The sequence below is a fragment of the Bos mutus genome, chromosome 4 (assembly GCF_027580195.1).
Source record: "Bos mutus isolate GX-2022 chromosome 4, NWIPB_WYAK_1.1, whole genome shotgun sequence".
In the NCBI taxonomy this organism is placed as follows: Eukaryota; Metazoa; Chordata; class Mammalia; order Artiodactyla; family Bovidae; genus Bos; species Bos mutus.
Window position 1 is genome coordinate 10,929,712 of NC_091620.1, and position 21,950 is coordinate 10,951,661.

General features: G+C 42.0%; 1 protein-coding gene across 6 annotated transcripts in view; it reads left to right on the forward strand.

Moving 5' to 3' along the window:
- The window catches only part of CALD1 (caldesmon 1), a 231,591-nt gene that overhangs the window by 96,524 nt on the left and 113,117 nt on the right, over positions 1 to 21,950 (forward strand). For all 6 annotated transcript variants that reach the window (XM_070369035.1, XM_070369036.1, XM_070369037.1 and 3 more), the window contains one exon: positions 3,693 to 3,784. The gene's annotated coding sequence lies outside the window, so the exon portion shown is untranslated. The remainder of the gene's footprint in view (positions 1 to 3,692; positions 3,785 to 21,950) is intronic.

Below are 21,950 nucleotides of genomic sequence, written 5' to 3' on the forward strand. Positions count from 1 at the left end.
AAAACCCCAATTTCCCCACATGCCTGAGCAGACAGTGCAATCAAAGGAGCAATAAATAGCACCTGGCCGTTTGCCACTGGCTGGGAAGGCGACTGGACCGAGGCAGCGGGGCTCATTTGCCTCACGCCGCCCAGTTCGCTCTTCCGGCCCCTCTCTCTTCATCTCCGGTCGTTCCCTTCCTTACCATGTCCGGTCTAGACTTAGCTTTGCCTGCAGAGAATTTCAGCAGCTGCCTCTGAGCCAAGTCAGTCCGTCTCTATATGCTGGGCACCGAACGGAAAGCTTAAAGGGAGCCAGCGAATAATGGTTCACCCAGGCAAGTAACTGAAGTTGCAAGGTAGCGGACAGTTGAAAATGGTCTTGAAACAGGAAGTGAGAGCTTCATCAACTTTCTGGCCCTTCCGTCCTCAATCTGAAAATAAAAAGTATATGTGAAGACAAACTCTGTGTTTAGTCACTCTGCTATTCACCTTATGGTTTCTCTCAAAAGTCTTTCTATCTTTGTCTCGCTAACAAGATGGTTCATTAACATATACATAGACTCTGCTGCTGCTGCTGCTGCTGCTAAGTTGCTTCAGTCATGTCCGATTCTGTGCGACCCCAGAGACGGCAGCCCACCAGGCTCCCCCATCCCTGGGATTCTCCAGGCAAGAACACTGGACAGACCAAAAAAGAAACATTTCCCCAGATCCCCAATTTCTTTATATTTTTCTTTATTTGTTCCCAATTTTAAAAATAAAAATACCGAGGGAATTGGGACCAGGGAAAAGGAAACTAAGCAATTAAGTAGTGACCCTGCCAGAGGATTTGGGGGAAGGTACTGAGGATTTTTTTTCCCTATAAGTTTAAATCTCTTGATTCATTCATTAGGTAAGTAACTCCCTGATTTCTTCTAGTCCTCTGTTCCTTCTATGAAGCCTGAGGGTCAAGAATGAGAGGCCTATGTGGAAGGGGTGGACTTCGCAGGTAGCTCAGTGGTAAAGAATCCCCCTGCCACTGCAGGAGACCTGGGTTCAATCCCTGGGTGGGGAAGATCCCTGGAGAAGGAAATGGCAACCCACTCCAGTATTCTTGCCTGGGAAACCCTGAGGGCTCCAGTCCACAGGGTAGCCAAGAGTCAGACGTGGTTTAGCAATTAAACAATAGCAAGAGCAACATGTGGAGTGAGTACTATAATCTGCATCAGCATCTGAATGTAAGGAACTTCTTGTAATGTGCAAATTTCTGGACACCTCTCTGGAATTTCCCATGTCATATTTTCTTGAAAAAGCTCTCCCAGAAGATTTTGATATGCAGCCAGTCTGAGAACCTCGATTCTAGGGGGACAGTGTACCATAAGTGCCATGAAGCCAGGTTCAATGGCTGTTTCTTCACTGGCAAATCTCAGATATGTTCCTGGCACATACAGAGGAGCAGGACCTGGAGGGGAGTCTCTCCCACCTGCACCCTACATGTGGACAGGGGTCAATGACTTGGAAAAGAAGTCTGAGTCTTTATCTCAGTGACTTGCAACCTGCCAGCACTTTAGACTCACTGGGGACAGTTGAGAAACACATATGCCTGGGGCCTAACCCCCCAAATCCTTGTTAGGTTGATCAAAGGAGGGTCCCTGGGTTGAGTCATTTTTTCAGAGCTCCTTGAGTGATTGTAGTGTACAGCCAAGGTCAAGACCATCAACTAACTCTTAGGCCCTTGAAGCTGCCCTGAAGTTAGGAGGGTCAGGGATCATGCCTTCCCTGCATTCTAGAGATGATGAAAGGAAGGCCAGGGAATAGATGCAGTAGGTCTGGATGTGGCAGCATGGGGACTAGGCACTCAATCCTTATTTATTTTTAAATTTACTCATGGGATTTGTTCTCGTCTAAACTCTATCCTCTCGTGCTATGCCAGGGCTTCCCAGGTGGTGTTAATGGTAAAGAACCCCACTGCCAATGCTCGAGACATAAGAGCCGTGGGTTCGATCCCTGGGTAGGGAAGATCCCCTGGAAGAGGGCATGGCAACCCACTCCAGTATTCTTGCCTGGAATATCCATTGGACAGAAGAGCCTGGAGGGCTACAGTCCATGGGATTTCAAGGAGTTGGACATGACTGAAGCAACTTAACGCACATGTACTTGTGTTATCCTAATCATTTAGGCAGTGGTTCTTAATTTGAGGGGGAGGGAAAAAGGGAGCAGAGACTACTTTCAGAAATGAATGAAAGTTAATACACAAAATCTGGCCTACAGTTTTGAGGAGTTCATCACCCTCCTCTAACTCATAGGTTTTGTTCACTCACTCAACAAAATTTCTTGATGCCCTGCTGCATGCTGGCAGAAGCCTAGGAGCTGCAGGGAACTAGACTGTAAGCCAGGCTTGAGCAACTTCTCCAGCTAGCAGATGTCTCACAGATTTTCTTGTCCCCCTTTTCTGCAGTTTTATGAGAAAGTCCTCCAATATGAGGCCCACAGTAGAAGGAAAGGAATTTAAATGGGATTTGGAGCTCTTACCACGTTCTGGCATTGTAACCTAGAAGGATAATTATATCTTTTGTCACTCCAGCTAGATATTAGGCTCCTTAAGATCAATGCCCACATCTCCAGAATCCTGAGCAAGGTACTGTAGATGTACGACAATACAACAGTTGAAGTGTGCATTTTGGACAAATAGGAGGAGATGTTGAGGTTGAGGGAGGGGAGCTGAAGGTAGCCTGAGTGACTGCTCAGGAATAAAGAAATGGAATAAGAAATAACACCTGGCCCTGCTAAACAATTTACAAGACCCTCAGGGTTCCCCATCCTTAGTTTGCAAACCAGCCTTCCTGAGATGGATACAAACCATTGATACCATGCTAGGCAGGTTTTTGTTTGGTTTGCATTTTACCTTTGAAATCTGAAATGAGAATCTAGGAATCTAAGATTGATTCCCAGCAGTGTGATTCCAAGCCAGTCCCTAAACTCCAAGAACTTCTAATTTTTTCCAATGCAAAAAACCAAAGAATGGGGTGGGGGAAGGCAGGGTGTGTCCTTAAGGTCCATGTGGGCCCCATTATTCTGCCAGAAAAGGCAAACGTTAAAACCCAGAGCTGCACTTCCCACACTCATACCCACAGCATCCTCGCTGCATCATGTTGGGGCAGGTTAGGGATGCAATGGTGATTTGCTGTTGCAGTTCATTATTTCTTTGGTCTAATATTTAATATTTGTTGCTGTGTTTCAAGTATAAGAGAGTTACCTCTAGATTATCTCCTAGTGCATTCTATCATTATTTGTATTCTTCTGGACCCTCCTCTTTTACCTATTAACCAAGCTCCTAACCATCAATAGCAGAAGACTTTGGGCAAAGCAAACGGTCCAAAAAGACTTTGAGAGTCTGAGGTTTAGAAGGTTTTGAAGGTGAACTTAGAAAAGGCCGTGTCCCTGACTATATTCCAATGCCTTTGGTCTTTGATTTTTGGCATTGGTAGTGCTCCCTGCTTTGTACAAACCATCTCTCCCCTCTATTATTTAGAAGAATTTAGGGACTGACTCTGTAATAATTGTATTAATTTTCTTTAAAATGCAAATGCAATATCTATTTATATCTGTGCTTTATTTCCCTTTAATGGTCCTAACCAACATCAGTACCTGAGAAAGAAATTGTATCTTAAATATTTGGAATAGTTCGACATTAACTAAAATTCACTCCACTATGTTTCCATCCTTTTATGCCAGGTAATCATTGAAAAGTTGAAGATCATCCAGCCGAATTCATAGAGATTGGTAATCAACCAGAGGTTCACGAGCAGACATTTGACTGCTTACCTGTGAGTAGAGTTTATGTGGTTTTGTTGGTGGGGAGGGCTCTGATCTTAGCAATTACATAGCCTTTCTGCCTGATTGTCTAAATTCTTGCACCTAAAGATGCATTGTGAGAAACCAAGGGTTCTGCTATGTCCTTCATAGTTTATTTACCAAGTAATCTAACAAGTTTGAAAGAATTGTTTACCTGTTTTGTAGTATTATTTTTTTTGCTTTATTTTTAATTTTTTTCCCTGCATCTATAGTATATTAAGCAAAACAGTCCCCAATCAATAATGCAGTTCTCACTTCCCAAGAATGTTGCTGACTTGAGGGAATAGAGAGATGATGAGTCAGTCTTCAGGGTAAAGGAGCTCACCTTTGAGCAAACAATGATTTCAGAAGGAAGTACCCTTCACTCTCAGCAAATCCTCCTCACCTGGAAGAACTTCTACCAGTAGACAGTCTACCTGGGGAGCAGCAAGAGGAGCTTTCAGGAGGTAGAGGATGGAGAAGCTAAAGGAAACTTCACTCATTCACAATTTTTCCAAGGCTGGCACCGGTAGGGAGAAGTGGTTTTCTGTGGCTGCTAGAGCAAAATACCGCAGACTGGATGGCTTACATAGCAGAGATTTATTTTCTCACAGTTATGAAGGCTGGAAGTTCAAGGTGAAGGAGGCGACAGGTTTGTTTTCTTCGAAGGCCTCTCTCCTTGGCTTGCAGATGGCCCTCTTCTCCTGTGTCTTCACTAGCACCCCACTGCCAGCACATGTTTGGAGTGCTCTCTCTGTGTCCAACATTTCCTCTTCTTAGAAGGGGCACAGGCATATCAGACTAATACCTGCTCTAAAGATTTCATCTTAACTTAATTACCTCTTTAATGACCAGATCTCCAAAGTTGTTTATATTCTAAGTTATTCGGAGCTAAAATTTCAACATATGAATTTGTGGGAACACAACTCAGTCTTTAATATCTGATCTTTTTTTCCCCCTATATGCTGATTTTTAGTTTGTTGCGTATGGACGGCTCTCTGAGTCTCCTCTCCTGAACTACCTTAGCATTTACATCACTCTTAGAATATCTAGTTTTCCTGCAGTATGTTGCAGTCCTTTGTATACATCTCTCACTTCCCTGTTTCATTACATAATTTTTGAAGCTGAAAAGTGTGCCTTTTACATCTTTCATAGCACTAGAGGAGGCTTTGTAAATAGTGAGCATTCAATAGTACTTATTAAATGAATAAATGAATGGAGAGGTAAGATACAAGTCTCTGAACCTGTAATTTGCTTTAAGACTACCTCCAAATAATGATTATTAGTGGTGCTTTCTCCATACTTGCTGCCTGTCTCCTGACTTCCAAAAAGTGGAAATAAGTCAAAGCTGGAGAGAGAGACTGAAAAAAAAAAAAAAAATATATATATATATATATGATTAACTGATGGCAGGAGACTTACCTTGCTCCTCAAAGAGTAAATAATATGGACCTGCCCCAGATACTGAGAACACTCTTTTGGGAGCCAAGAGGGAAGGACAGTGAGTTTAGACTGAGACCTGCTGAGTTTAAGGGCCTGTGCGACATCCAAGGGTGTGTGTCTAGAATACAAGGGCTATGCACGTCTGAAGCCCAGGTAATAACTAGAGATAGAAATTTTCATAATCATAACCTACACATAGGAATTATGAGGCCACCCAGAAAGATTGCAGAGGGAGAGGAGCAGCGGTTTAACAATGCCACGAGAAACTGCATGTAGAAAGTTTTCCTGGTGAATAACAGGAGGAAGAAATCTAAATGGCATTTCTAATGTAAGAACATGTGTATTAGCAACTGTGGATGTCTATTTCTCTCTTCACTTATTCCTTTGGTCCTATTTTATACCTTCTTCTGTCCTCTCCTTTAGGGCTTTGCCCCAAACCATTCCTGAGGAGCTTTCTCTACCCGAGCTTGCTCCTCTCTAGCCAACTCCACCACAAGCATGTGTTTGACTCCCCAGCTGCTTGCCCAGGGCTATCCTACATCAGCACTTCCCTTTAGGACCATTTCCTCCGTCACAATCAGAGCTGATCAGACTGGACAGTAGGGGAGGTCCAGAATTAGACTCCTCAGTGTCCAAAGAGACAGAAGGTCAGGCGGCTGGGACTCCTCTGCCGTGGAACATCGTCTTGTCCAGACAGTCAGTAAAGGACTCAGTTGAGGGGAATGTACCTCCTTTGCACTGAACCCCTTCCATAGTCCATTGGTCTCCCCACACTTCCTATGCCTTCAAGGAGGTTTTAGTGATATTTTCATGTTTCATGCGCAGGACAGAATGGGGCTAATGAAGCATGAGCGGACCAGGCCCTGAGTCATGGTGGCCATAGCAAGCTTCTCCTCTCTGGGTCTCACCATCAAAAGTGATTTCTAATTGGGCCACCTTCACCCCAGCCCTGAATTTCCCACTTTTTTCCTGCTTAGTGTGATACAAACAAAAGGAGGAAAACTATTCATTCATTTCTCTGTTATTTTCTAAAGTGTCATTTCTTTTCCTTGCTTCTCTGTGCCCACCCCCCTCCCCTTTCTCCATTGGTTCTCTTTCTCTAGCAGAAACCCATGATCTTTCTTTGGATTGTCTGATTATTAGCAGGAGAGACTGTCAGAGGTTTGTAAATGTCCTCCTTCTCTACATACCCCCTTCCATTTCTTAAAAATAAACTTTGAGATACCAGATTTCTTCAAGCATCCCCCACTTCCATACTTTCCTCTTGGTATTCTTCAAGTTGCCAGGAAAAAGATGCCCTTTTCACTCCGTGACCTAAAGTGCTAATCACACCTGTGTCAGTGGATTTTACATTAATTGCTATTTGTATAAAATGAGCAGGGAGAAATTCTGAAGTCAAGAGAAAACAGCTCTGCAATCCTTGCATGGCCTAGGTCGGGTATTCCAAATGAATGGTGGCCAGTAGCCAGCAGAGGTGCCTCCACACTGGATTTCATTCATTTCAGTCAGCTATAGGATTTGGGCTTCCCTGCTGGCTCAGAGGTTAAAGCGTCTGCCTCCAATGCGGGAGACCCGGGATTGATCCCTGGGTCGGGAAGAGCCCCTGGAGAAGGAAATGGTAACCCACTCCAGTATTCTTGCCTGGAGAATCCCATGGACGGAGAAGCCTGGTAGGCTACAGTCCACGGGGTTGCAAAGAGTTGGACACGACTGAGCAACTTCACTATACTATAGGATATGAAAAGAAAGATACTTTTCCTATGAGCATGTATAAGTTGTAAGCACCTGGCAGGCTTTGCCTTGTTTTAGAACAGCATAAATGGGAGTTTGTATGACCACTGTGGGCCAGTATTTTTAGAGTCAGTTGAAGCTCCAGATGGTATGGAAAGAGAAAGTTTTTTTCCCTGTATCTTCTCTTGAGTTTTGCAGAACAAGCCTCTCTGGACACTGTTGACACAATATTCAGCTTCCTGTTTAGTTCAAGTGTGTCTATACTTGTTACAGCAGAATCTGAAGGGATCACTTTTGCACTAAAAGTCTTTTCTACAGATTTCTGGTAGTAGCTGCAGAACGACGCCCAAGTTTGCTTAGGAATCAAGAGGACTCAAGGAGCATGAGTTCTCAGGTCTTCCCAGTTCTTGAAACTTTCATGATAAGGAAGGTGACAGGACATTCCAGCATCACCACGTGCAGATTTTGTAACTTTGGCCGAGTGGTGGTGTTTCCCTGGCCAGGGAATTGACCTGGCCTTAGGAGGCACCTCCATTAAGCACACATTCCTACCCAGCATGGCTGTTGATGGAAAGAGGTTTTGTCAGGGTGGGCAAACCAAGATCAAGGCACAGATAGCAGGGAGAAAAACAATGGTGCCAGGAGCTCTTGCCTAGAACTCCTTTCCAGACTTCTGTTCCAAAAAACATGAGTGAGTATGCCATAAAGAGGAAAAAAAAAAAAAGAATGATCCTGCTATTTAGCTTTCAAACAAAACTATCAGAAGTCTGAGGTTCCAACTGTGACAGGATTTGTACAGTTCAAGGACACAGACTCAACTACTTCCAAAGTTTGCTTTGGGATGTTCAACAAAACAAAGCTGCAAACATCTTGCACTAGTCCATGGAACAGTCCTCCAGTAGGGTTTAAAGGCTCAATCTGGGGGGTGGTGGGGAGGGAAGACTAAGACATTTTCCTTCCTACTATTTTCTGTATCAGGTCCAACTTAATGCCAAATTAAATCTAGATTTTTTTTTTTAATCGACTTTTACTGGAGGAAAAAGCAGAGCTGCATTCCCTGAAACAGATATTTTAAGGCCAAACTTATTACTTGGGTTTTTTTTTTTTCTCCTCCTTTTTGCTAATTCAAAACAAAATGTCTATCATTCACTCTAACACCAGTCTTTAAGAGCTGGAGACAAATGGAGTCTGAATATTCACGCCAACATGGTATAAATGAGCTGTGATTTCAGGAGGCTGGCTGTTTCTCTGACAGGGGAAAAGAGAGGCTGACTAGTTTAATATCTTTGGCTGAAAACACTTTGTTAAAGAGGGATGGAGACAGCCAACATTAATATCAAGTCCTATTATTTAATGACCAAGAACGACATACTGTGGAACGGGGCATCCTGAGTTTGGAGAGAAGTGTGTTTATCATATTCAGAGAATGCAGAGAGGGCGTGAATACAAACATCTGTCAGACCTGAAGGAAGGCGCTCTTCTGAAAGCACTTTCTTCAAGTTCTTCAAAAGATTCCTCCCATAAGTATATTATACCCATGACTGTGAATCTGACTCCATCACAGACTCTCAAGATGTATAAACATAAAGACATTTGTTATCATGAGGGACTCTGGGGACATATCTACTGCCTCCCCCAGCTTGCTGGCTAATGGATTAGAACTAAAAGATGCAGTTATAAGTCAGTGTTGGTGGGGGAGGCTTGCGACCACTGTTAGCACCGTCTGTCCTTTTCTTGCTCTTCAAACATACATATTCAGTCACTCATTAATGTATTCACTCCACAGCTATATACTGAATTGGAACTTCTCTAGCCGGTGCTATATTAGGTCTGGGCTACATTAACAATTCTAGTGTTCCTTCATTCTTCCTATAAAATGGACTTTTTTTATTGAATGCAGTAGAAAAATCTAGTGACTCCAATAATACACTCATTGACATAAATTGTGATTTCTGGTTCTTTTATTTAATTGGCCTTATCTTAACAAAGAGTCATAATATTTTATATATCTCTGCTGTCTCATTTACCTATCATTCTTAATTATGTGGTTTACAGGCAAAACACTGCAGAGCACTGGTTATATCTCGAATTCTACTTTTCTGAAAATTGCTTTGAAGAATGATGCTTAATTGTCCCCTGCCTTCTTTATTTCCTAAATTCTGCTTTCAAGAAGAATTTTTTAGGGACAGACATAACTGTAGTATCAAAATAATTGAAAATTAAGAGCAAAGTAAGGGTTTGTCATTCAATTAAGAGCAAAGTAAGAGTTTGTCATTTTTTTATTGGAATGCTCAAAGAATCGAAGGTGAGAGACCCAGAGTGATTCACTGTGAAAGCAGTGGTGTGTTAAGCCACAGAGCCCCTCATTTGAACAGATGTCTGTCACACCCCTGCCTAAGTTTTTATGTTTAACATTGTATTCTCTTTCTTAAAGGACTCCCAGATAATTTTCGGGTCCCACAAAATCTGTCTTAAGACAGACACTAACAGATAATCTTAGAAGATTTTGCTTCCTGTCTGAAATTAATTAAATGAAAAAGCAAAAAGAAATAGTCAAAGTGTGTTTTACTTTTTAAAGACTTTAGGATGAATTCAGCTTATTTTCTAAAGTGAACCCCACTTAAATGAAATAATAAATTAGTTTGCCAAAGCCCAAATGAACATCAACAAGATTCATTTTCATTTCATTGATAAACATCAAATATGGACTCCTCCTAACATCAAGCAAGCCAAATCCTTCCAACAGGAAACAAATTCTAGACAGGGTTGTTTGTAGCTGAGTATGGATCCTTTACGCAATTACATGGTCTTTTCATCAATGAGGTTCTTGCCATAAGCTACCTTGTATTGCTTCTTGTGAGAAGTAGCATAGTCTTACAAAGCACAGACTCTAAGGGCTAGGCTGCCTGGATGTAAATCCTGGCTCTAATATTTGCTAACTCTGACCATTTTTGGGCTCCAAAATCACTGCAGATGGTGATTGCAGCCATGAAACTAAAAGACGCTTACTCCTTAGAAGGAAAGTTATGACCAACCTAGATAGCATATGAAAAAGCAGAGACATTACTTTGCCAACAAAGGTCCATCTAGTCAAGGCTATGGTTTTTCCAGTGGTCATGTATGGATGTGAGAGTTGGACTGTGAAGAAAGCTGAGCACCGAAGAATTGATGCTTTTGAACTGTGGTGTTGGAGAAGACTCTTGAGAGTCCCATGGACTGCAAGGAGATCCACCAGTCCATTCTAAAGGAGATCAGTCCTGGGTGTTCATTGGAAGGACTGATGCTGAGGCTGAAACTCCAATACTTTGGGCACCTCATGCAAAGAGTTGACTCATTGGAAAAGACCCTGATGCTGGGAGGGATTGGGGGCAGGAGGAGAAGGGGATGACAGAGGATGAGATGGCTGGATGGCATCACCAACTCGATGGACATGAGTTTGGGTGAACTCTGGGAGTTGGTGATGGACAGGGAGTCCTGGCGTGCTGTGATTCATGGGGTTTCAAAGAGTCGGACACGACTGAGCGACTGAACTGAACTGAACTGTGACCTTGGGCAAATGACACACCTTCTCTGAGCCTTAGTCTTTCCATCTGTAAAATGGACTCAATAAAGATTGTTACAAAGATACTTATAAAGTTCTTAGAACTGTACTGGGTACATAGCACATGCTATACAACCATTGACTAAATAAATAAACTTCTCCATCTAGAATGAAGGCTAATAGATGAATTCACATAAGTTTACCCTTTAACTCCTCACAGTGCCTAGTCTGGCACATGAGAGCCATTAAAGAATGATTGTATAAATTAGGGATTACTAACAAGCAACCTGAGGTCCACACTGACCTGCAAGTGGGCTTCCTTTGCCCAGCATGGTTTTCTTGAAATTTTGATTTTGAATTTTTTTAGGGATGCATTCATTCTCCATTTCCCCACAGGCCACCACTCCCCAAGTATTTACCTTTTGGGTCCTTAGAAGCATTTGAGTTTGTCATTCCTGGTGTAAGTGAATGAACACGTCACATGTGAGCACTCCTGCAGTTAGCAGCAGTTTTATGACTCATTGGAGTAGGCAGATGGGGCCAGTGAGCCATTTCCACTCCCTGAAGCCTTACCTGATTAGCTTACCCATTCCTATTTCTATGTTAGAAGCCATAGAACAGAAACAGAAAATCAGTAAGTTGAATAAATATCTTCATGAAGCAGTGCCTAATATCACAAGATCATTTTTGTCATGGACTAACTTAACCATGGCTATGTCAGTCACGGCGAGCTAGGTTATGCTGGGGTTGGGGACCACTCAAAATCTTAGTGACTTCAACACAAAGGCTGCTCACTCATGCTTTCTCTCTAACCCTGGATAGGCAGGAGTCTCTGGTCCACATCACTGCCATCCTTACTTGGGGACCCCAGGGCAGAGAGAAAAAATACCCTGAAGGATCTCATATCAACAAATAAATGCTCTGCCCCAGAAGTGACGGGATACTTCTGCTCACAACTCATTGGCCAGAACTAGTCACTTGGCCCCAGCTGCCCACAAGGAAGCTGACAAGTACAGTTCTATAAGGTCCCCAGAAAGCGCAAAGGGTACGAACGGCCAGAGGTGTGGAATTTTTGGAACTTGGATTTTTAGGCCAGAAGTTTTTCATTTAGTTCAGCTCAGCAACCATTCTCATGTATCTGTAAAGGCAGAGCAAAACACCCAGCACTGTGAGGGGATATCAAAGGAGACGCAGGCCCTGGCATTGAGCAGCTTCACATTTGCTCAAGAGAAAGAGAGGTTATAACACATTTGAATAACAAAGCTGTATAGTATTGACCATCCAAAAGAACAGTGCTAACAATGCTACAGAGTTGAAAGACAGGATGCTTCTGGAATAAAGAGAAGACTGAGCTACACTCTAGAAAAATATATGGGATTTGCAGAAGGAATGGAGGGGACTGCAGGTTACAGAAGAGAGGAAACAGGGACAAAGGCCCAGAGGCAAAAATATTAGCTGGATTGTTGCAGGACTAAGGAAGTGGCCTGACTGTGGGGTCAGGAGAGGTGGTGGGTACAGTGGAGTCAGTCCATGCAGGGCCTCTGAGGTGGTCAGGGAAACAGGATGGTCGCTTTGGCGGGTGTGGGGAGGGGGGCTGGGGGAAAGACCATCCCTCCTCACTAACCCCTTCAAAACCCAGGCACCTAAACCTCCCAGGCATCAACTTATTCCCTAAACCAAGATTCCCGGATACCCAGTCTTCCCAGACCCACAGGGCAGTCATTGAATAGAGACAGTAGTAAACCTTGGGTTGCGCCTGTTTTCAGTTCCAGGATTTGATCGCTTGTCCTACTAACAAAAGAATATTCAAGTTCAAGTGAAACAGCCTCTCATTGCTGGGGTCAGTTCAGCCCTTTTGCTATGGAACATCTGTTTTTGAAATTCAGCTGAGACCCTGACTTAAATCTGTTTAACTTAAAAAGCAGCAAGAGAACATCTTGTTTTCATGAATGTCCAGGGGCTGTGTGTCAACAAATTAAAGGTCTGCTTGTGGTATTCAAAGTAGAAAAGCTGGTCATGAGATGTGTTGCCACTGGAGTAAATTTATTACGGGTTGTTCATTTCTTGGAATCATGAACCAAAATTTGAAAAAACAAAGTGGACCAGCTACATTTGAATCAACAAATTTCTGCCCAGTGGAGAGTGGGAAACATGCTTTTGTTGTTGGAAGGTCACTGAGTTGGGTGGTTTCTAGAAAGATGCCCTCCACTCTAGCCATGTGAAATTAATATCTTAAGTGGATTCCCTATGTCTGTACCAGTTCTGGCAGACCATATTTGATAGGTCATTATTTTTACATTACTTACATAGGATCTGAAGTTGGAGAGAAAGGGTGAGACTAGTTCACCATCCTTCAGATCTGACTAGCTTCTTTACTTTACTCTGCACTCACTTTTTTAGGACAGAAAAGTAGAGACAAGTTCGATTTATCAACACCTCGTGTTGTTGTGCAAGTGCCCGGCACAATCTAGATGTTGACATATATTTAATAAATACAAACCTCAGTCTCATACATTTATGTTCCCTTTATCAATGCTTGTCTGTAGTGTATTAACATTCTTTTTTGAGAAAGCTATTACTTCTTAAATCCTGTTTTAACCCAAAGGAAACCTTGAGTTAGAACTCTGCTCAATGGTAAGTAGCAGCTTGGATAGGAGGGGAGTTTGGGGCAGAATGGATACATGTATATGTATGGTTGAGTCCCTTCACTGCTCACCTGAGACTATCATAACATTGCTAATTGGCTATTTCCAAATACAAAATAAAAAGTTCGCAAAAAAATATTAAAAAGCAAAAAAATATACAAAGAAAACTATGAGTCATTCCTGTAGTTCTCTCTCATAGTAGCTTATATTTTCCTTTCCTAACCCCGTCCCAGTTTATATTTTATTGATTTATCGCCTGTCTCCACCATCAGACTATAAGCACAGTGAGGGCAGAGTAGTTGCATTCACAACCTATCTGCCACACCCAGCAAGGTAGCAAATGGTAATTCATACTATTTGTTGAATGTTGTTTTTGAAGTTTTGATTGTGATGATGGGTGTAGAGCCTTTACCAGTCTTGAATATGTTGTTGTTGTCGTCCTTGTTCAGTCACTCAGTCGTGTCTGACTCTTTGCGACCCCATGCACTGCAGCACACCAGGCTTCCCTCTTCTTCACTATCTCCCAGAATTTACCCAGATTCATGCCCACTGAGTCCATGATGCCATCCAATCATCTTTTCTGTCATGCCATTCTCCTCCTGCCCTCAAGCTTTCCTAGCATCAGGGTCTTTTCCAGTGAGTTGGCTCTTCACATCAGGTGGACAAAGTATTGGAGCTTCAGTTTCAGCATCTCTTGGATATACATGAATTTAAACTCAGTGAAGAAGACATTAGGACTTAAAATTCAGTTGAATATAGAGAAGCCTTTTGTGTGATGACACACTCCCACTCATTTGGGCATACTGTCTCCTGCAGGTCATGGCAGGATGGGTTGGTCTAATCATCCCTATGTTCTCTCAACTGAAAATTGTCAGACCACATCTGCAATGTGGCTGGCCAAGATTAATGTGAAAGCACATGGCAACAGTTTAGGACTTCTTTTTCCTCTCAAATAGTTAACTCATTCCTGGTAGGATTAAACCTATGACATTAGCCTTGTTTGTAACAATTTTTGATCCAGCAAGCTCCCTGGTAGACAGTACAAAGATCTATAGTCAGAAAGCTGTTTCAGTTGTCTGATGGGCATATGGCTTTGTGTGCTCATTCACTTGTCTGGTGGTCACCGTTTACTTTTCTGATGGTCAAGCAAAATACCAACACTTTAGCTGAGTGGGGACAAAGCGGATTCACTTTCTCTGTTTTACTGTTACTGTCTGTGTAGACAGGATTGAAATGGGACTTACTTGTGAGTTCTAAAGAATCTCAAGAGAAATGCTCATTCATTTACAGGAGGTGCAATTCCACAACACTTTCTTGCTTTGTATACTTGAAAACATTCCCAAAGAAACAAAGTTGGATGCAGAAAAAATAATGGGAGGAAAGAAAAATAATACTCTGAATTCTGAACAATTCTACTTTAATAGGTTGATCTGTCTGCCAGCTGGCCTCAGTGTTGACTACTTGTAATATATACTTTTGGTAGGCCGCATGTAGTTCTTGGAACTGTTTATATTAGACTGCAGAAACTTAATTATTCTGAAACTGGCAGGACTCGCTTTGGTTACTTAATACAGAGTTGCTTAGTCATCTTTATACATGGTGTGGACAGCATTGTTTAAGTGTGAAAATTTGGAAAATGCAAATGTGTTCTGAAGAGATTACAGGTCAGGTAGAAAAACAAGAAGTTATCGTTGTTTCAAGACGCTTGGCAGGTGGTTGCCACATGTTTTAATTTGACAAGCTAGGTGACTGTTGAGTTGAAGCCCTTGATTACAAGTATTTTTCCATTTTCTTTGTGAATTTTGTCAGAAGTAAAAAACTGCTGCTGCTTCTTAAATCATATTCTGATCCACATTTTGCAAAGCACAGATTTCCCAGCAAGACTGTGAGGTACTCTGGAAGACACTGTTGAAATGGCTTTCTTGTTTTCAGAAATAAATAAAAGGATGTTATTTCATGCTGGTCATTGCAACGATCCTTCTTTTTAATCTTCTGGTTTGAATGCTTATCTTGCCATACTTGAACTGCTGCCTTCCAAATGCAATACAGATTTATAGAGCTTCGGTAAGGAAACAAGCAGGCAAAATGAGTTTCTTCCGTGTATTTTAGAGTCTAAAGTGGCGCCGGAGGTCTCCAGGTTTTCCAGGAATGCCCATGGCAACCTCACACTCTTCCTGTGACCTGGGTAGGAGCTCCTAAGAGAGATGGTGAGAACAGATAAAGGTCCTGTAGCCAATGGGTAGTGACACCAAGCCGGGCAGGGTAGGTTCCTGAGAAAACATCCAGAACAGTGCCTTATGTTTCTAATTACCAAGCATGGTTACAGAGTAAAATCAGGCAACACTTTTTTTTTGACTGATGGAAGCATTTAAATCAGCTCTGAATGTCAGTGTTTTCTAATTATGATGGAGGAGTGGCAAAGCATATCCAAAGGCCTTGGAAATTTGACGTGTTCAACCCTGATTCTCTTCTTATTCGTTGTCATCTCTTCTTTCTCCTTTTCCTTTGAACGTCCCAGAAATTCCCTCAGTTACAAAGGCCTAATACCCTTCTTTTCTGAAACCAGAATGTCTTTCTAAGACAAGTTTCTTTTCCACTAGAAGAAAACAACCACAACTACAAATCTCAATAAAAATAGAGCTTCGTAGTGAACCACCATCCCCAAGGTTACTAAGAGTTCAACTGGAGGCATGACCTTTTGATCACGTCTTAGCCAAGTTCCTCTGTTTACCAATTAAATCCAAAAATAAGCAATGCCCTGGAACCCACTTTAACTCAATAAGTGTGAACTTAGTGCTGACTATAAGAGAAAAAAAAAATAGTTAAAAACTTTGAGGGTTGACGAAAATAAGTGATAATCACTAGGAGATTACAGCCTTCTGTGTGTTAGTCACTCAGTCCCGTACAACTCTTTGCAACCCTGTGGGCTATAGCCTGCCAGGCTCCTCTGCCCAAGGGATACTCCAGGCAAGAATACTGGAGTCGGTTGCCATTTCCTTCTCCATACAGCCTTCTAGGGAAGACAGATATGTGTTCACTAATTAAAATGCAAGCTCCAATAATACAGGTATCAGTAAATACTCATGTCGGTGAATACAAGATTCAGAGATCCTGTCATCTCTGCTTGTCGTAAGCGGGCTTACACTCTGAGCCATTCTTTATTTGAAGGAAAGTCCAGAAATTCCCAAACTAACAAATGGGTGAAACTACCATCTAAATGATTCATGAGAAAGGAAGGAGGAAGCAGTCTAGGCACTTTTCAATTTGTTATTTAACTTCGTTGCAGATTTATATGTTAAATTGTGTATCTATTACATTTGAGGGACATAATGGATAACGTCCCTCAGTTTGGCTTCAAAGCTTATCATCTTAGATTACAAACTCCTAGAATATAGTCTTTGCTGCTGCTGCTGCTGCTAAGTCACTTCAGTCGTGTCCAACTCTGTGCAACCACATAGACGGCAGCCCATCAGGCTCCCCTATCCCTGGGATTCTCCAGGCAAGAACACTGGAGTGGGTTGCCATTTCCTTCTCCAATGCATGAAAGTGAAAAGTGAAAGTGAAGTCACTCAGTCATATTGGACTCCCAGCGACCCCATGGACTGCAGCCCACCATGCTCCTCCATCCATGGGATTTTCCAGGCAAGAGTACTGGAGTGGGGTGCCATTGCCTCTTCCAAGAATATAGTCTCTAACTTGCTTCAAAATTCTAAAACATAGTAAGTGCATTTGATGATCATGATGAGTAGATGTTGAATAATTTACTAAGGAATAATTAATCCCCTGATCGTGATAACATGTCCTTCATGTGCAAAAATGTCACCAGTACAAAGTATCACTAGGGCATACCGTTGAATTGTTCCCAGCAGTGTAAATGGATTTGTATCCTGCTATGGGCTTCCCCATGGGCTCAGTGGTAAAGAATCTGCTTTTGATGTGAGAGACGAGGATTCAGTCTCTGGGTCAGAAAGATCCCCTGGAGGAAGAAATGGCAACCATTCTTGCTGGGAAAATCCCATGGACAGAGGAGCCTGGTGAGCTACAGTCTTGTTATTGTTCAGTCACTCAGTCATGTCCAACTCTTTGTGACCCCATGTACTGCTGCACACCAGACATCCTGTCCTTCACCACCCCCTGGAGCTTTCTCAAACTCATGTCCATTGAGTAGGTGACACCATCCAAGCATCTCATCCTCTGTCGTCCCCTTCTCCTCCTCCCTTCAGTCTTTCCCAGCATCAGGATCTTTTCCAGTGAGTCGGTTTTTTGCATCAGGTGGCCAAAGTATAAGAGCTTCAGCTTCATTCTCTGTCCTTCCAATGAATATTCAGGACTGATTTCCTTTAGGATTGACTGATTTGATCTCCTTGTAGTCCAAGGGACCCTCAAGAGTCTTCTCCAACACCACGGTTCAAAAGCATCAATTCTTCAGCACTCAGCCTTCTTTTTGGTTCAACTCTCACATCCATCCATGACTACTGGAAAAACCATATCTTTGACTATACGAACCTTTGTTGGCAAAGGTTCTGCTTTTTACTATGCTGTCTAGGTTTGTCATAGCTTTTCTTCCAAGGGCTATGGTCTATAGTGTCATAAAGAGTCGGACACGACTGAGTACATCTAAATTCTGTCACCTTATTAATCTCTTGTACTAGCAGGATACCTGGCTAAGGCTCTGGATCTTGTTGTTGATCACTAAATTGGAAATGTTAGATGAGAAGCCAATCATGAAGAGCAGACTCATGCGATGCTGATATTTTTATAGCTGAATAGACTGGAAAGGTCAGAGAGTCATGCACAAGTAAAACTAAACTGTTATGTAAAATATGGTGACCTCCGTACCATGTTTATAATTGGTGAAGAGCTATGGCCTCTGACCTTTTGTTCCAAGTAAGCCACTCTTGGGTCTCGTTGTGCAATTCGAAGTGTGATCTCTCTTCAGACAGTGTCTCAGCTTCTTTTGCATTCACTGAGCAGTCATTTCACTTCCCAGTTGAAAGTGTGCTCAGAACAGCAAGACTGCAGATCTGAAAGATCTCTCATAGATCAACAAAGAAGTTACTAATGAGAGGATTAAATGAGCACATCCCTGCTTTGAGAGGCTGCCCATACCATACCCCTCATTTCCATTCCGTCTACTCTAGGAGATATAAGGTCTTTGAAGACAGAGACGTCTCTGAACTGCGTAACACCATGGTAAAGTCACTTCATATTAGGAGTTGGAAGGCCTTACAGTGGGCTGTCCAATAGAACTTTCTGTGATGATTGAATGTTCTCTGTGCTGTCTTACATGGAAGCCACTAGACACATGAGGCTACAGAGCACTTGAAATGGGGCTGGTGAGACAGAGGCACTGAATTTCTAATTTTAATTAATTTAAATTACCTCCTGTGACTAGTGACAACCATATTGAGCAACCCGGCCTTAGAATCTCAAAAAATAGCTTTCCACTACAACCCTAAACAGATGGCCATTTCACCTCTACCTGACTATTTCCAGTAATTGGGTTCACATTTTCTCAGTAGCCCTACCCATTGTTGGATAGGTCCACTGGGACAAGGATCCTACCCTGATGTGACATCAGAATTAGCCTCTGGTATCAGGTATGCATTTAGAAAGCACATTTAGGAATTTTTAAAGCATAGCTATGCATTTTTTTCTCACCTGGGCATAGATTGGTGGAGAATTTCTGTCTTTGCCGTAGCAATTCGCTCCCATGATTTCTGATGCTTTTCTTTCTGGGCCATGAGAGCAACAGTGCCATATGCCTTTGCTGATTTGATATGTTCTGTTCTGTGTCTTTTGGTCTAACTGTCCTGGAGTTTGCTGTGAAAGAGTATTTTAAACTCTCGAAAAGGGTACCAAAGGAATAGTATTCCAAGTTTTTAATTCTTTCACTCTTATAAGAAAACTTTTCAGCTTGGTTTAGAGATGAGTCTAAACACCAGTCCTGGTTTTCCACTGATGGGCTGTGGTGCAGGGGCTGATGCCACAGTCCTATCTGTCTCAGTCTTCTTCCTTTAAATGGAGGTGAATCTACTTTTCTTATTTGGGAAGATCAGTGAAATGCCACGGGACTGTGAACAACTTAAAGTGCTCCAGATGGGTAGTAACGCTTGGAGATGAGACATAAAATTCCGAAGTGTGTGGTCTTCCCCAGTGTGGAGGCCAGTGTAGATAAACACCATCCCTTCACAAATCTAAAACGCCCAGTGTCCACTCCTCTTAAGGTGGAAAGGAGGCCGTGAAGACATTGATTTTTGTAACATTAAGACTTCTGTTTTCGTGTTTTGCAAGTGGAGAAATTATGAATAGAGAAAAAAGTAATAATGAAAGACTGAGCAGAGGAGGAAAGAAAAAACAGGTCATAACATGTTCATCTGCTCTTAGTAGGGCGTTGTGTTCTGTATTCCATTGATGAGAGACAAGAAACAACTTGAGAAGGCAGAGTTCCTCAGATTGATCCCATTCACTTTTATTTCCGTGTTCCTGGTCTTGACACATGTGTCTTAGCGCTGGCATTTTTTAAAAAGTAGCACAGATTTTTAGAGCAAAATGGTGAAGGTTGAGGTAAAGTTAAGTCCAAACTGTATGTTAGAATCCATGTGTTTATTTGGATTTTGAGTCCCAAATGAACTATTTAGTTGAGAAAAGAGTAAAGCAGGTTGATAAATTGATTTTTTTTTAAAAGGACAAAAGTTCATTTTCTATCGTCAGAAAGAAAACACTGCCAGGTCTACTGTGTAACTACTGCAGATGTGGGTTTATATAACTTTTGAGATTCATATATAGCCTGTTACCTAGGTCTTTAATTCGCTTTGTAAACACTGATCAGTCAGTAAACCACAGAGATGATTCAGCTTGAGTTACATTTTTCACTCTCAGCATGGTAAAATCAAGAATAAAAATCTAATAGTTCAAATCAGCTACAATTCCTGAGTGCCTACTATGTCCCAAGAGTGAAAAGAGCTTTTAAAAGGCTGTTTCTATTCCTAAGTGGCCTTAAGAATGAAAGCGTATGGAAAGTAAATTATCAGTAACATATTTAAGTACTAGTTAGAACAACTAATAAGCCAGGGCAAGGCAGTATGTTATAAATTATCAAAACTGAATGATGGATATTCAAAGAGTGAGATATCACTACCAAACTGGAGTCCTCAGGAAAGGCATAAAGGAATGAAATTTGAGCCAGGAATGAATGCATGACTGGACAGAAATGCATGAATGTGGACAATGAAACTATTCTGTCTGATACTGTAATGCTAAATACATAACATTATGTGTTTGGCAAAACCCGTAGAATGTACCAAAGTGTGAAACTTAATGTAAACATGAACCTTAAAAGCTAGAGGAGGTGATAGAATTTCAGGTGAGCTATTTAAAAACCTAAAAGATGATGCTGTAGAAGTGCTGCACTCAATGTGTCAGCAAATTTGGAAAACTCAGCAGTGACCACAGGACCGGAAAGAGTCAGTCACTTTTCATCCCAATCTCAAAGAAGGGCAGTGTAAAAGAATGTTCAAACTACTGGACAATTGTGCTCATTTCACATGCTAGTAAGGCTATGCTCAAAATCCTTCAAGTTAGGCTTCAGCAGTACATAAACCAAGAACTTCCAGATGTACAAGCTGGGTTTAGAAAAGGCAGAGGAACAAGAGATCATTAGTTGAATCATAGAGAAAGCAAGGGAATTCCAGAAAAACATCTCCTTCTGCTTCATTGACTGTGCTAAAGCCTTTGTGTGGATCACGACAAACTGGAAAATTCTTTAAGGGATGAGAATACCAGACCACCTTACCTGCCTCCTGAGAAACATGTATGCCAATCAAGAAGCAATAGCTAGAACTGGACACGGAATGATGAACTGGTTCAAAATTGGGGAAATAGTACAACAAGGCTGTATATTGTCACCCTGTTTATTTAACATATGCAGAGTACATCATGTGAAATGCCAGACTGGATGAATCGCAAGCTGGAATCAAGATTGCCAGGAGAAATATCAACAACCTCAGATATGCAGATGATACAATTGTAATGGCAAAAAGCAAAGAGGAACTTAAGAGCCTCTTGATGAGAGTGAAAGAGGAGAGTGAAAAAACTGACTTAAAACTCAACATTCAAAAAACTAAGATCATGGCATCCAACCCCAATGCTTCATGGCAAATAGAAGGGGAAAAAGTAGAAGCTGTGACAGATTTTCTTTCCTTGGGCTCCAAAATCACTGCAGATGTGACTGCAGCCAAGAAATTAAAAGACGCTTGCTCCTTGGAAGGAAAGCTACGACAAACCTAGACAGCATGTTAAAAAGCAGAGGCATCACTTTACTGACAGAGGTCTGTATAGTCAAAGCTGCGGTGCTTCCAGTAGTCATGCGTGGACGTGAGAGTTGGAAAAGATCCTGATGCTGGGAAAGACTGAAGGCAAAAGGAGAAGAGGGTAGCACCACAGACTCAGTGGACATTAATTTGAGCAAACGCCGAAGACAGTGAAGGACAGGGAAGCCTGGTATAACACAGTCCATGGAGTCACCAAGAGTCAGACGTGACTTAGTGACTGAGTAACAAAAACAACAAATCAATATTAGCTCGTTAATTATGATGAATGTACCACTGCAAGATTTTAGTAATGGGCTGTATTAGTTTGCTAGGACTGCTGTAACAAAGTACCACAAACTGCGTGGCTTAGAATAGAAGTTTATTATCTCACAGTTCCAGAGACTAGAAATCAAAGTGTCAGCAGGGTCCCTCTGAAGACCCCAGGGAATGTCTCACTCCTAGCTGCTTGTAGCCTGAGGCTTTCCTG